Here is a 14,408-nt window from a genome sequence, read left to right on the forward strand (position 1 = left end):
TGGGTCTATCTCGTTTCCTTTTGCCTGTTACAAACAAATGCACAAAGACATAATACCCTGACCACCTTGCGGTGTAGGGTATAAAAATGTTAAGCTTGGCGTATCCTTTCTTCTTAGTACACAAAAAGTTTAGAAAATTTAAGATTTGCCACCCTTTTCGAAGACTTTTAAATGCTTAAATTAAAAAAATAATAATTAACAGTCAGACTTATCAGGGTGTCTACTAAGTACATTGATGGCTGACGAGGCACTCTGTTATAAAAAATGTTTTATGTTGTTGCAAAATGGTCAGGCTTATCCCTTTTTTTGTTGTTTTTATAAAAACAACGTTAGTTTATTAGTGGAGAACGATGATAATGTTTTCCAGGGGTAAGGCAGGGAATACCTAGGTTTCGGAAAGAGCCACCAATTCTCATCAGTTCCCTTGTTTTTTGTCTGGGATATTCTCCCCAGAAGTTATTTTAAAAATAACTTCTATGACAATAGAAGAGGAACCAAAGAATTAAATAAAACTAAAATTCTTTTGGAAAGTCTTCTAAATCTTACAACGGCACTTATAAACATTTACATCTTTCTCCACTTGTTATGCTTTCGTTCAACCTGAACGAAGTAGAATAACCATGTAAGTTGGTTTTGTCTGTTACAACAAAAACCCCTTCGTCGACCGTGCCTTGTCTATTAATAGAACAGTATGGCTTGTTTGTTCGGGAAACCGTAGTATTTTGTTGTTGCAAAATTTAAATTTTATAGAAAAGTGATTTATTGTTTTCTTATTGCATACTCAGTTCGTTTTTCTGCTTTCTAATTCTTCCCCTTGATTTTAATGTTCTCTTGAAGTAGAAGTTTCAAAGCATCTAAAAATCAAAAAAAAAAAAAAAATAAATAAATAAATAAATAAATAAAATAAATGTTGTTCTTAGTGAAGGTAATATTGTGTTAAGCGTAATTACGAAGAAACACACAAAAGATAATTAAAAACACAGCTTACAAAAGAATAATAAATTGAGTTGTAAAATGAAAACGAAAATATTGGTAACACAGAAAATAAGCATAATTTCTGTGATGATGCTATAGTTCATCTGAATGTGTTACATTTTTGAAAAAGTCTGTTTTACATACCGCGTAAGTCACATAATTGCAATGGGGACTATATCCGGGCACCGTCACGGCACCTCCAAAACTAACGGGCACAATCAGAAAAAAGCAATTAAAAAAGCTGTAAAATCGGCCGGGCCGAACATTGAATACCCTCCACCATTTGGGCCGAATTTGACAGTTCCCGAACAATAAATTCAGTCAAAATTCTGTTAAAATCTTAAAAATACCGAATGTAGCTGTTATATTAGGATCTATACGACGACATGGACCTGCATAGATAAATTTTGTCGTAATCCATTACAATTTTCAAATGCGAAATTTAAATAAATTGGTAAATAATGTAGTTAAATCGTCAAAATACCGAATATCTGGAATATCAGACAATTTTTTGTCTTAGGCTGTAGAATCCATTACGAACTTCAAACACCTAATTTGGAACAGTTCCGGTGAATAATGTCGCTAAAATCATCAAAATACCGAATATCGGGATGTACCGTTATATGAGGGCTATACACCCTCCATACTAGGGGAGGAGGGTATAATAAACAATTTTCTTTTTGGAAAAATAAAGAAATTTTTGACAGTAGGGTAATAGGTGAAATGAGCTCTTACTCCCAGGTGTGATAGAGAATAAACTGAAATAAAAACTTGATTGTCTGGATAGCAATTGTTTGTCGGCCTTAAATAAAAGTTCTGTGGACGGGCTAGTAAATCATCAGAATACCAAATATAAAGAGGTACCGTTACATGGGGGCTATAGCAAAACGATAGTCTGTAAAATAAGATAGAAGCCCTTGCGAACAAAAATACCAATTACGAAATCGTCCAAATACCAAAAAAAAAAAAAAAATATTCCGAAGTCTGTTAGGTCTGCAGGACGTTGGATATTGTGCTATATAGGACCACGTTTTGGTATAGCCCCCACATAACTGTTTAGACAGATTAAAGGTTTTTTGATGATTTTAGTACTTTGATGATTTGTGTCAAACTTTTCACCGAAAAAAAGTTTCAAACTTGGAATTTAAAGTTCCTAATGTGATTACAAACCTCCCCAATGGTGGAGATATCTCTAAATTCGGCCCGGCCACACTTACTGCTTTTTAACTTGTTGATTTTTAGATTGAATGTTATTTTTAATGATACTATAAACATTTCTTCACTGAAAGATACATTCAAAATTTCACTTTAAAGTATAGCAGGAATAAACTCTTAAATTAGTTTATCTTCAACATTTTTTGTAGTATTGCATGCATTCGTTGTCACTCTCTTGATTTTTCCATAATGCTGAAAAAGATGGGTCGATCACGGAAAAAATGGTCTCACTCACTCACTTAAACCTGTAAAATACGGTAAATACGGGGTACCTCTATATGGGAGCTACAACAAAAAGTAGGACTTTTTGGCATTATTGGCAAATAGGTATTTATTGAACTCAAAACACTAAATGCTATATTAAAAACATATGAATATTTACTATTTTTGACACAATATTTTGTTATCCTATCCCAAATAAAAATGCTAAATCTCAGCAAAATCGATTAAAAAATGTAGTAAAAACTGCTCAAAGAATTAAAATCGGTGGCGGGGTACTATGGGAGCTTTATTAAATTGTTGGCCCATTTTAACATTTTTGTGGAAGAAAACCAAATGCCAAATTACAGTTCATTTTAATTAATCATTTTAACAAAATCTTCAAATTTCTTTAGATTGGAGGGTACCATTATATGAGGATTATACTTAAACACTGATCAATATTCACAATTTTTTTGTTACATTATTTTTTATTATTAAGCTTTAAAAAAAAAAAAAAAAAAAAAAAAAAACAGTTCAGTTAGTTTCATACAAACATATTGTCAAACCTTGTACCATACAAGTGGGACCACTGAACGATAGTTTATTCACTTTAAATGCTATAAAAAAGAGCGATTGGTCGGGACATCACGTCCATAATAAAATATACTTTGTCTCTAATATCATATAACTTCCTTGTATCTCCTTTTCATTCACCAATTTCTTTTAGATTTCTCTTAGACGAATTGATCTCAAGTGTAAAGGATAAGAAATTGAGAGGAATAACAATATAATTATGTTTAGTCTCAGCTTTGCTTAAAAATGTATATCGTATGAAATATGCGTTTTTATATACTTCAATTACAATATTTAGCATTTGTAGGTAGCACCTGCAGAGAATTATAACAAACCATTCAGCTAGTGAACAGTTTTCCGAAAATTATGATTTAATAACATATTTCCAAATAAACACATATTAAAAGTGCATTCATGTGTGAACGTCAAGTAGGTAAACAAAAAACAAAATCCGTTTACTCGTATATTGAAATTCCTATCAAGCGAATACAGATTTATATTTGTTAGATATTTAATAAATTTTATTTATTTATTTTATACGCTATTAATTTTTAACTCAGTTTTGTCGACAGTATTTGTTGCTGTTACAATCGCTGTTGTGCATTTTGTGAATTATGTAAACGATTTCGTTTGTAGACATGGATTCTTTTTTCGGGGTGTGTTTATGTGTTTGTTATTACGACGCAAAATGCTATATTTGTGTGGCAATTGAAGCATCATGTATCAAGCTTCAAAAGAACAGCAACATTTGTGTATATATGTACATGTGGGTGTTTAACGTGGCATATGTGATTTTTACATAAATATTCAACAGACAATATGTGCAGTACATACTCATGAAATAAAGCAATAAAAAATACATACACCCAAGGAAAAAATTTCCTAATTTTTCTTCTTATATATACAAAAAGATCTCAGTCTTTAAAACTTTATTTGCATTTAACTTTAATTGGATGCATTACGTTTATCAATAATTGGTTTCAATTTCTTCGCTCTTGCTCTTTGACTTTTTGAACTAAAGATTTACATCCATTTCAATTTTTAGCAATTTTTTTCTTAGCTTTCAGCGAAAGAGTGAACTTTTAAAAATTTCGCGCTTACTATTACTGTTTCCGTTCTTTAAATAAACAACGTTCTTTAAATAAACAACAACAACAACAATAACAAAACTGAAAGTTTCTGTACCAGAAATTAATGAAGGAATAAGAAAGAAAAACACGTTTCCTCGCCTTTGCAAAAAATTGTATTTCGTTTCGTTTATGTCTTTTAGTTTCTCTGAAACTTAAAGCAAATATTTAGTTTTTAGAAGAAAGTTTTTTAGGCTGTTCTTTTTTTCGGAGAAAATATTGCAGAAATTATTTTCAAAGCAATAGATATTGCTCGACTGACATAGACTTAAATTCATGGAATTAATTTGTAGAATTTTGCATTCAATTCACCAACACTCCAATCTCTATCTCCTTTATGTCACGGCCTCCTACATTTCTTGGTGTTCAAGTGTGGCTTTAACTTAAGTAGCTGGCATTGCAATGTCGGATGCCCTTTAAGCTAAAATTTACATATTTGTTTGAAATTGAAAGCTTAAGTCTATTCTCCAAATAAAATGGACAAAAGCCAGAAAAAAGGAAAGTGCTCACTTCTGGTATTCGAGTAGCGGAAGTCTGTTATAAAACATTCAAGAGCTATTTGCACTAAAATGATTTATTTTAACATTAAACCATTTGAGTGTCTTTGAAAACGCAATGGGATAGTAGAGGAAGTTAAATACTTAAAACCACATTTCATTGTCTGTATGGTTATGGTCTGTGGTTGAGGAGAAAATTTAGAAGTGAAGTAATGATGATATTGTTGAGTTTTGCACAAATTAGATATTTAAGATATGGAATTAAAATGTCAATGATTTTTTACTGCTAATGGATAAGACATATAGTAAAGTAATATGGCACTTCAACAAGACACTTTGCACTAGAAATGGGGAACATGTTTAAATTGTCCTCCACTTCTACCTCAAAAAAGACTTAATTTCACCTATTTGAAAATGCAAAATGTATTCACTTGATCAACATTTGGATAATTCCAACCGTTGGTGTTTTGTACCAAAGGTATCATTTTCTCCTTTTAGGTACCAAAAACATTGGATTCTAACGTCATTTAATTTCAAGTCTTCCAAAATGGATTATATTTTGGATGCCCAAAGTTAGTACCATTTAAAATTATATATAATCTCCAATTATGGGGATTATGTTCCTTTTTTTGGTTATAACCCCATAATAAAGTGGGAATTATGCACACTTCCTCATGGGAGTATGACCTTTTGCGGTGGGTATTTTGTCCGAACATTGGGGGCTATGTTTGGAACAATAGGGGCTATGTTTGGAACATTAGGGGCTATGCTCGGATTGACCTGAAGTTTTTATAGTATTTTGTATACGAATTTTCGTATCGAATAACGGGTAACCGGGTATTTCCCTTACAAACAAATTACTTTGCCGTAATCCTATTTACGGGGATTATGACCGATTTTTCTTTTTTGAAATAATCCCCATTCCTTTAGGGTGTTATGACCGAAAAACTCACGGGTTAACTGATGGGCTTGGCTGAGTCAGTTTCGAGGGTTCAGCAGGCTTCGATTTCTATTACTTCTTGGCTGCCTTTCTAGTGACCTGTGGTTCCGTCGACTAAACCCCATCCTTACTTTCTCTAGTTTCGGAGGGTGGTTTCCTTTTTGTCACATCAAATGCATTCTTTAAAGGCTTCTGTGTTCCATAAACGATACTTCCTATTTATCAATGTCCTCCTACTACCCCCATTTTTCTCCTGCCTTCAGAACATGCTCTTGTCGGTGTTTACTTTCTCTAGTTTCGGATGGTGGTATTGTATTGGAGTCGCTAAGACTTACGTCGTCTTTCTTCGACCTGGAATTTCTCCCTGACTTATGGTATCGTTTTAATAATTTGTCTTACATTTGTCATTTTTTGTGAAGGGACTGAGGTCGACCATGACAAAAATTCGGCAACAACTTGATTTTCCGTCTGTAACTGACAGCAAATCTGCACCACTGATGGGCAAATGATCGCATAACACCCCAGCCTTAGTGTAGTGATTCATCCTAGTTAAGTGAGTGATTAAAGCACAAAAGATCGAATCTGAGCGAAATCATGATTGTAATTTTATTAAGCATTTCATAACTTAAACAACACATTTTTCCATATATAGAAAATTATCTTCCATAGGGTAAAGTACTCAATCCTTGTGCGGATTTTCAGACAATTCCGTTGAAAACAATTCCAATCATGAAAAAACCGAATATCGGGCGGTATCGTTATATTGGAGATATACGATATCGTTGACCTATATAGACAGACAATTCAATTTAAAAATGTGCCTAAAATCATCAAATACCGAATATCGGGAGTACCTATACGATATCGTGGACCGATGTAGTACATCTTCGAACTTGACCTGCCTCCAGACAAAATACTGATCTGTGAAAAATTGTAGCGAATGGACAGAACAGAAATAAAAGCGATCTGTATTTCGAACATGCATAAATTAACCCTGAATGTTATTCTATGATCATCAGAAGGAAATATAGGTCTATCTGGTTTCCTTTGACATACTTCAAACAAACACTCTCTAACCCATTAGCCATGAGCTTTTTCATTTACTCATTGTTGTCACTCATTAAAAGCAATTCATAAATTGAAACATCAACAGCAGGGTACTGACATAAACATAAGACAGTACGAATGTCTACATTCTACATATCATTGACACCCAATTTTGGCAATGGCAATGAATTCGCCACAGGGTAAAATTATAGACACAATACTCTTCTAATCTATCATTATATGTAGCACATTTACTTCATTTGCCAGGATTTCTATATAATCTGCGTAAAGCAGTATACTTATATTTAGGTCATCAATTTTGATTCCGCCGCCGATGAATTTATGAAGGTCGTCTAAGTAAAATGCAAATAGCAATGGGGGCATAGAAAACAACGGTGCAACGACACAAAATCAATATGCTGAAGGAGGCATTTCCCGGTGTGGCTTTCAGAAGTTGCGGATTTATGTCAACAAGCCCTAGACTCGTTCATCTCTTAAATCCGTCAAGAATGTGAGGACCTATTGCCGGAAGTTTTGGCCAAAGTGATGGAAAATGCCATAAAAAGGGCTCAACTGACAATAAACTGTGGCGGCGGCCATTTACATGACATAATATTCTCGACTTGATAAAAAAACTAAAAGTCCAAATAAAATTAATTGACAAGAAGAATATAAGTTTTTCATTTTTCAATTACAGCCAAAAAATATCGGAAGTTTACTTTGCGCCACATTGTATTATACATTTTAATGTTTACAGTTGATAATCTGTATTGTCAAATTTAAGGGAAAACTAAAAAAAAAAAAAAAAACAATTTGTTTCTACTATTCATTCGATATTTTGTAGGATGGTCAGATTTTGTACATTTTTATATCACCCTCGATCTTATGGAACAACATTAGTCAAAGACCAATAATTGTCCATCGCCACTTCGTCTGTTTAATTCAATATAGAGATAACAATATTCTAGTGAAATGAATTCAATTTGTTGCAATACTCGTAAGGAATTTGGAAGGAAATTATCACCATGTAATGGATAGTCAATATTTAAGGGTTCTAAGTCAACTTCGGACCAGCTGAACTCAACGTCGTTTTTGCTTGTTTGTTGGGTTTTTTTATATAAACATGGCCATAGACCAAGCACCAATGCAATTTTTACCATGTTTTACAATATTCCTAGCAAAGTTTTTAATAACCAAATAAGTGGTTACATTTTGGCACAAAGCTAAAATCCATCCCATCCTTACTTCTTATGATATGGATATAATTATTTACCCTACTACGGCCAATAGCCGAAGAATAAGTACAAAAAGCAGATGCAACTTCGGCAAAATTGGTAAAACCTAGTTCAGACCTAGTTATAGTTGCCATTTATATTGTTCATCCGATTTGAAATTTAAGTCCTTTGCAACTCATTGTACCCCGCACCCATTGTTTCATTGGTAACAGCAACAGTATATGCATTCTATCAATAGATTTGTGCATAAAAATCTAAATTTTTTGTTGGTACCCCCAAATTTTGGGTGAGGGTCACTCTTGTTGTGAGGTGTGAGATAAGTCTACGTTTCTGGAAATTCGTACAAGAACGGTACGAAAGGTACTAAAATTATTAAACTCTTAAATTTTTAAAAGGGGTTTTGGAAAATCGCACTACAAGTGTATGAAAAGTACTAAAACGTACAATTTTAATTTCGGTAGAACCGGAAAAGTTGTGATCCTGAAATTTGCAAATAAGATCACTCTCGGAGTTTAGGTAGGTAGTTATGGAAATTTATACTTCTACGTACTAAATCGAAATAAATTTGGTACAAATTAAAATTTCGGTGAGCTTGAATTCTGTAATTTGGAAATAACATTTCTATGGGATTGTGTGATTGAGGTAGTTTCGGAATTTGGTATGTAGGAAGTTTTAAAATTCGTACTTATGTGTATTAAATGTGGTACAATTTGGATTTGTGTGATTGGGATGGAATCCTGAAATTTGGAATTAAGATTAAAGTTGGAATATAAGGTTGGGTTATGAAAGAACTTTGATACGAATTGGATATGGGTGAACCTATGGAGCTGGAGTCCTAAATTTAGGATTTTTTTGGAAATTAGTACTAGAATGGTGCACAATTTAGTATTGATTTCTATTAGTTACGCCTAATAACCATAATATTGAGTCTACAATAATAATGTTTCATTCCCAAGTGCACGTAGTAATGTATGGTAACTCATTCTCAGTCTACCTACATTTGGTAGTAATGTACTCATACAAGGATGGTTCGGAAACTTCTTAGCCTAACAATGAAAGAGAATTGTTAGTTTTTCAAAAAAATATATATATATATATATATTTTTCAAGATAATCTCCTGAAACTTCAATACACTTTGCCCAACGCTTTTCTAGCAATTATATCCCTTAATTAAAATAGTTTTCCTCAAGGTCTTCAAAATAGTAGTTTACAACTGTAATTGCATCTTCATTTAAGGTAAAACGCTTGCCAGCAATTAATTTTTTTAGATTTCGCACTCTTGTGCGAAAAGAAAATTTAATATGTGTTCAAAACAGAGACAGGCAACCAGCAACAAAGCTCTAATAGAGTTAATCTCTTTGTTTGCATGCAAAGTTTTAGATTACAAGTGGTCATCATCTGCAGTTATATGGAGACTTTACGGCAACATGGTTCAATATGGACATTTTTGGTAAGGATGTTTTCTACTGTGACGATCCATCCTTTTGGTATAATCCTTTCCAAAGTTCACTACCATATTTATACCCCACACCACAAGTTGTTTGTATCAGGCACAAGGAAACGAGATAGACCCATAGTTCCTTTTGATGGTCTGCATAGAATCACATCTGAGTCGATATATGCGTGTCCGTCTATTCATGTATTTTTGTAAACAAAGTACAGTTCGCATTTATTGCCCGATCCAGATGAAATTTTAAAAAAATCATTCGTTTGGCCCATTGTGCACCAAACGTGTAATATCAGCCAGAATAGTATGGAATTTTTCATATACAACCATATTAGGCCTGGAAATAAGTATGCCAAATTTGATCGAAATCGGTTCAGATATAGCTATAGCTTCCATATATATTGTTCATCCGATTTGTTATCCGATTTTGTCCTCCGCAGCCGTAATATGCGCTCTGTAACAACAATATTTGGGGAAATATATCAAATACAGCTCAGAAATACCTTTGCTAAATTTTATCGAGATCGGTTCGGATTTGGATATACTTCCCATGTATATCTTCGTCCGATTTACTATTTATTGCGCACCAAACGTCTAATATGTGCCCAAATGGTATGAAATTTCGCACTTACCGAATTGAGTCTAGAAGCTAGTATGTCAAATTTGGTGAAGATCGGTTCAGATTTAGCTGTAGCTCCCATATCATCATTTGTTATATTTGTTACCCACAGCCGTAATATGCACTCCGTAACAGCGATATTCAGGGAAATAGATGAAATACAGCTCGGAAATATCTTTGCCAAATTTTATCAAGATCGGTTAAGATTTGGATATAGCTCCCATATATATCAAATGGGCAATACAAGTCCGAATTTAAAAGCTACAAATGCTTCGGGATTTTGAACTTTAAATTACAATTATAATCATAGCGTGTATGATTGAATTCTCCCATAAAAACTTTTAATTGTTATGTGAAGCTCTACTAAATTAGCAAAGTGGTGTAGGGTATCATAAAGTCGGCCCCGACCGATATTAGGACTTTATTTACTGGTTTTCCTTTGGATATAGATTCGGACACATACGCATAAAAGTAACCAGACCGACTATATCATATCCTACACCCCTATGGATAGGGCTCTCCACAATAAAAAATATAACCTTTTTTGAGTTCACATTATGGCTTTAGAATAGTTATAATTGAGAATCAGAAAGAATTAATATATAGGAAGTATATCCGATTTCTATTTCCACGAAATTTAATGGAGCATTTGTACCTCTGGCATTAAATAACATTGCTGCAGAGTGCGTCATATCATGCACTCGGGAGGATTATATGAAAAAGTCGGGGGGATGTATGATCTCAGCCTTGCGTTATGATTTTTTAAACTGTTGATCCTTTATGGGAGGTTCCGATGGAGTGGACCAACAATAACGAACCTGATTTGGACTATATCGAGTAATTCCTTCACATTTTATGAGATATATAATATTTTTTGTAAAATGTTGAAATATGGCAGACCGAAGAATTCCACTTCATCTAACACTGACAAAACTATTGGTATGTGCAAATTTTCAAGAAAATTCGAACCTTTATTTCCTATTTTACACGAAATAAAATTGGTCTTTTGTGGGCGAAGTAATAGAAGGAGTTAGCCAATTAATTTCATTTTCACATCATATCTCGGGTTGACAAAATTAATTTTAATTAATTATAAAGACATATTGAGTTTCGTTGACTTAATTTGCATGATATGAGAGATATTTTAAATTGTGACCCTTGAATGATCAGAAGGGATAATCCGACATCAATCATTTTCACACTAGATATTTCGCTTGTGGAAATATTGGGATGTATTGCTTATTTCGCTTTTATGAGCGTTTTGTTATTTCCCCCTTTGTGGAGGAGGTGCCGGAATGAGGGGGACGATATACCTCATCTTTAGATCCGATCTTTTTTAATAAAAATATTAAGTGTGAAATATGAAGAAAATCGAATACATATTTCGAATTTTATGAGGGTTTTAATTGTTATTCTGCAGGCACAAGAAGGAGTGAACTGGTGTATTACATCTTCATACCAATCTTGTGTTGCTAAAAAAAATATTCAGATGCGCAAAACTCGAAGACAATCGGACCCTTATTACACACTTCGAGAGTTAACGCGCGATACGAAGTTTCACGAAATGGAAATATTCTCTTGAATTTGAAAAATATATGATGTTAACCATTTGGTGCACAATAGACTTCAAATTTGAAGTACTTGTTTCTAGGCTGAATTCGGTCCTAACTACAGGTCTATCTCGTATCACAGCGTGGTGTATGGAACAAAAATAAATTTAGTAGATATCTAACAATATTTATAGCAAAAAAAAAACAAGATAAAGGTCAAAGTTAAACAATTAAAATAAATATTGAAATCTGTCCGACAATAAAAAAAAAAATCATATTCGGCTGATAATTTGTTTAGGACCGAAATATCTATGAAATAAACTGCATTACGAATTGGACTTACCCAAATAATCCAACGTAGTCTCCGGGTCTGTTGACGGGGATTCTATTTTCGATTAAAAATATTTTTAATATGGCGATTGCCGAAATTATGTTTGTACTAACCCTTGTAATTTAAAAAGATCAAGCGTAAAACTTCAAATCATATTTAAAATATATATAGCAGCGGCAATCTTAAGGATCTTGCTCCTTACATTATTCTTTAAATTTGCGAACATGAAAAAAGTTTGCAAAATTGTATGAATTTTTTCTCGGATATGGATACAATGTGAACTTCGGGCATTATGCTCGATTATTATAGATTATAGACTATGTAATGATGTGCTTTCAATCCGTAACCAAATTCCAAGGATAATCATTTTGTAATAATTTCAGCTGACAGCTTCTTATTCTTATTTCAGGATATAAATATGCTTCAGGATTTATTTATCAGAATCTATATTTTTTCCAATTTATGTTTATTTCCCTTCTTGTTAAAGCCTATGATAATAATCTGCAATATAAAAATTTAAATGACAAATTGTTTTCCTTTTTTTTTTTGTTCAGCCTACTATTTTCAATTCAATTCAATTCAAATTTATTGAGTCTTTTTTTTAACACGAAAATTTACATAAATTCCTACAACACCTGAACATGGTTTAAAATCACACTGCAGGGTTGCCCATATTCGACGGACCCATCTGGCAACGCCATAACTTTTGACAGAGATGTCAATTAATGACATACCGCGTTTGAAGCGTCAGTCCAAGCAGATTTTTACCATGAACCAATACACGCCGCTCGAGCGCTCTGAAATAGTTGAAATTTACAAGAAGTCAATTGTGAAAACTCAACGTGCTTTTAAAACTTTAAGTGTAAGAAGTGCGCCTTCTAAGAACACCATTAAGCGTTTATACGAAAAATTTTCGACTGGTAAGGCTCTTTCTAACCCGAAGAGGCCATATAAAAGTCGACCAAGGCGATCGGCCGAGAATATCGCTGCCGTACGAGCCAGTGTTGAGAAATCCCCAAGAACATCCCAAAAACGCCGTTCTCAGCAGTTGGGCATGGCTCGGTCCACTTTACAACTGATTATTCGCATTGATTTGCATTTGTTCCCGTACAAAATTCAATTGACGCAAAGAATGTTGCCTGCGGACAAGCCTCGTCGATTGGAATCGGCCCAAAGGTCCATCGAATATGGGCAACCCTGTACATACTACCGATTCAAAATATATATACATCCACAATATATTCGATTGAAAAATATATACATCCACAATATCTTAAATCAGGCGGAATCGTTATGTAGATGCTATATTAGGACATGGACCTATATGACCCATTTTTTAAATTCTACTTCCGTATTTTTTCTGCAATTGTTGAAAAAAAATTAAATCTGCCACTCAGTGTTATCTACGAAAAATGAAAGTCGAAAGTCGAAATGAAGTCGTAGAATATTGAGTTGAAAAGAGAAGGTCATGGTTGAATGCATGGTACAATGAAGAGAAGGTAGGTCAACTTTGAAAAAATTGCAAGTATAGAGGTCTACCTGTTTGGCTTGTAATGTCAGAAATATTATCAAAACAATAACAAAATCAAAAAACTTGTTGCATTTATTTTGAATAAATAATTGAAAACCGCGAAAACTGAATGAAAGGTCAACACTTCTTTTCAAAACCAGGTTCTAAATATCTCTAAAGGATTATTTCGCTACAAAAACTCTAGATTTTGTCGACGCATACGATGAAATAAACATTTTGAAAACATCCGAATTTGAATGTTTTCTGAACAATTTTTTTGTTATTGAAATGAAAACAAATGCATAAACAAATAAAGATGACATATTAAGCCAAGAAAATGACAAGTTAAAAAGCAGTAAGTTCAGCGGGGCCGAACTTTGAGTACCCTCAACCATTTGGAACGAATTTGGAAATAAAATCCTAAAAAAAATTTGGAAAAATTTTAAAAATACCGAATATTGCCGTTATATTGGTGCCTATACGACGTGGACCCACACAGGCATTATTTGTCATGAGTCATTACCAAATTCAAATTCGGAACTTGAAATAAACGCGAAGAATGTAGCTAAAATCATAAAAGTATAGAATATAAGGAGGTACCGTTATATCGGAGCTGTGCGAAAACCTGATCCTGCGTAGACAATTTTTTGTCATATTCTGTAGCATCCATTACGAACTTCAAATATGACATTTCAAACAACTTCGGTGAGTATTGTACCTAAACTCGTCAAAATACCGAATATAGGGAGGTACTGGTATATGGGGCCTATACGAAGACTTGGACCAGCATAGACAATTTTCTGTCACAGACTGGAGTTTCCATTACGAACTCTAAATGCGTAATTTAATATCATAATAATCACCAAAATACCGAATATAGGGAAGTACCGTTATGTGGGGGCTATACGAAGACGTGGACCTGAACAGACAATTTTTTGTCTTAGGCTGTAGAATCCATTGCGAATTTCAAATATCAAATTTTGTACAATTCCGATTAAAAATGTCGCTAAAATCATCAAAATGCCAAATATCGGGAGGTACAGTTATATGGGGGCTATACGAAGACGTGGACCTGCACAGACAATTTTCTGTCTTAGGCTGTAGTATCCAGTTCGAACTTCAAATACCAAATTTGAAACA

The 14,408-nt window shown here is 33.5% G+C and overlaps 1 long non-coding RNA gene across 1 annotated transcript; it reads right to left on the reverse strand.

Moving 5' to 3' along the window:
• Positions 1–736: 736 nt before the first annotated feature.
• On the reverse strand, positions 737–12,271 carry LOC109614014 (uncharacterized). Its single transcript, XR_002195313.2, has 3 exons — positions 11,872–12,271; positions 11,771–11,812; positions 737–854 (listed from the first exon to the last, which is right to left on the reverse strand). It is a non-coding gene; the product is annotated as an uncharacterized LOC109614014 (long non-coding RNA).
• Between the last annotated feature and the right edge of the window lie 2,137 nt (positions 12,272–14,408).

Source organism: Musca domestica, unplaced genomic scaffold (assembly GCF_030504385.1).
Source record: "Musca domestica strain aabys unplaced genomic scaffold, Musca_domestica.polishedcontigs.V.1.1 7, whole genome shotgun sequence".
Taxonomy (NCBI): Eukaryota; Metazoa; Arthropoda; class Insecta; order Diptera; family Muscidae; genus Musca; species Musca domestica.